Source organism: Macrobrachium rosenbergii, chromosome 44 (genome assembly GCF_040412425.1).
Source record: "Macrobrachium rosenbergii isolate ZJJX-2024 chromosome 44, ASM4041242v1, whole genome shotgun sequence".
NCBI lineage: Eukaryota > Metazoa > Arthropoda > Malacostraca > Decapoda > Palaemonidae > Macrobrachium > Macrobrachium rosenbergii.
The window spans coordinates 28,783,070-28,785,569 of NC_089784.1; the positions used below are offsets into that span (position 1 = coordinate 28,783,070).

Genomic DNA, 2,500 nt, shown 5'->3' on the forward strand with positions numbered 1-2,500 from the left:
ATATCTAATGTATATATATTTATAATATCTATATATATGTACATTATGTATATATATACACACACACAAAATCACGACTTTGCATTTGATCCATTTATCAGCCGAAGCCAAAGGAAAAGTCAAAAAGAAACAGCAGAATGCAGAGTGCTTTTTGTAAAATACACGAAAGTACATGGCACCGTGTCGTTTATTTTTAGTTTTTTCTTTTGTTTTTTTATACATACAGAATTCGATTTGTGTTCATTACTTGAACACATGTGAATTGCAGAAACTGGATAAGGTTAATTCATATTTCATATGAGTGTGTGTATTTAGAAACAAACATAAATAGTAAAGTTTATCTGATTCAGTCAAGTATCTTACTATACCTGAGGTGTTATGGGACCTTTAACTGTATGCTAAGTACCATTGGGTTGGGTTACATTAAGCCGTATTTATGCCAGCACAGGCCGTTGCCCTAAGTGTGTTAAGATGTGGAAGGTAGTACGAGGCCTGATGTGGACATTGGGAATCTGTCCAACCAACAGAAACGGAACACCACTATATATCCTCCCTGTCGCGAACGATTTTGTTCAGCTTGTTCCTAAGGGGATTTTAACCCCCGTTGATCCTTCTTTTCAAGTCCTACTCTTTTTGTGACACCTGGAGCCTCCCAGCCTTCTTGGATTATGTAGGGCAAGATCGATTGGCGATCTCCTGTTTTTGTATTACATTTACTCTCTTCTACGTATCAGTAGCTGCTGGGGAATGTAAAATTGTTTCTCGTGAAAAGTCGGATGTTTTTGACTGATCTGTCGTAATGCTTTAATAGTCAAACTACCTGATGAAGGTTTTAATGATTCCCATTGTTTGCCATGTTTTTTTTCTTTGTAATATTATTTCTGTAGTAGTTGCTCGGGCTGTACCTGCAATTTTTTTTTTTATATGGCAGTGTACTTTAGTCGTTGTACACGCCTTATCTTTTTCCTCGTTTTCAATCGTCGTATCCTTCAAACCCTTTTCTTTGGTAAGTCGTCATCATCCAGTTCCTCTCTTCCTTCCTTTTACAAGATCTTTCGTAATTTCTTAACCGAGGGAGAATATATAAAAACTAATCTGTATAGTATTCCAAAGTTGCACCGACGAAGCTTAATGATTTTAGTTTTTTGTAAAAGAAAACTATTGTGCCGGCTCTGTCTGTCCGTCCCCACTTTATTCTGTCCATCACACTTTTCTGGCCGCCCTCAGATCTTAAAAACTGCTGCGGCTAGAGGGCTGCAAATTGATATGTTGATCATCCACCCTCCAGTCATCAAAAGTACCAAATTGCAACCTTCCAGCCTCAGTAGTTTTTGTTTTATTTAAAGTTAAAGTTAGCCATAATCGTACTTCCGGCACCGATATAGGTACCAACAACGCAGGCCACCACCGGGCCGTGGCAGAGTTTCATGGGCCGCGGCTGAAAGTTTCATACAGCATTATACGCTGTACAGAAAACTCGATTGCTCCGGAGAAACCTCCGCGCATTTTTTACTTGTTTTAACTAATTTCCCTTTGTATTTCTCAGTCTGCTTTTCATATCAACTGTGACGTTTGTGAGTCTTTCAGTGAAGCCTCTACGTCGGTAGATATTTTGTACAGCAAGATCTAATCCCCGTAGTGGGGTAGTACTGTCAGTGCACCTCATGCGGTGAACCATAAGCATTACTTGAGGTTCTTTGTAGCGTTTCTTCGGCCTTAGCTGCAACCCCTTTCATTCCTTTTACTGTACCTCCGTTCATATGCCTTTTCTTCCGCCCTACTTTCCAACGTCTTCTAACAATTGTTTCCACATTATCTTCAGCGCTGAATAACCTCATAGGTCCCAGCTTTTGGCAATTGGCTTAAATTATATATTCCAATAAATTTTATATTCCAGTTATTCCAGGAACATCTAGTAGCTGATATTCCGTAATTCCTGTCAGTGATCTGGCTTTATGATGCCCAATGAATGCTGACTATTTTTCTTCGATAAATCTCCATATCAGTGCAACACTCATCTACCTCTGTATGGAGAAATTTCAAATGGATGTGAAATTTCTGTTGTATAAAAAGCGAAATTACAATCGTAATTTGAAAGTTTTTTTCTCTCTCTCTAAAGCGAGCACACCTTATTTCATTATAAAATCAGGTTGATGTGGCCGAATATGCCGGGGCTTAATGAATAAAACTGAACGCATTTCCCTAGTATTTAATTACATGTGATGAATAAATTGCATACAATTTCGGACAAATGACAGTGAATATTTTCATCAGAATGTCTCGATTTTCAAGTCGAATATACATTATTCAGTGCGATACCTATTACCGCGTCTCTCTGAACGACTTCATAAAGCTATCTTTAATGAGATATTTTTTTTATTCAATTTTTTTTTATTTTAGGGAGCAATTAAGCCACCAGTCGGCCGCAAAATAATGTTAACGCTTGTTAGAGCTCAATGCGTTATTACTTTTATTTTGAATACAACTCGCGTAATTTATT

At 37.8% G+C, this 2,500-nt stretch overlaps 1 protein-coding gene across 1 annotated transcript in view; it reads left to right on the plus strand.

Moving 5' to 3' along the window:
- LOC136829565 (netrin receptor UNC5B-like) overlaps positions 1-2,500 on the plus strand; it is a 194,467-nt gene that overhangs the window by 60,190 nt on the left and 131,777 nt on the right.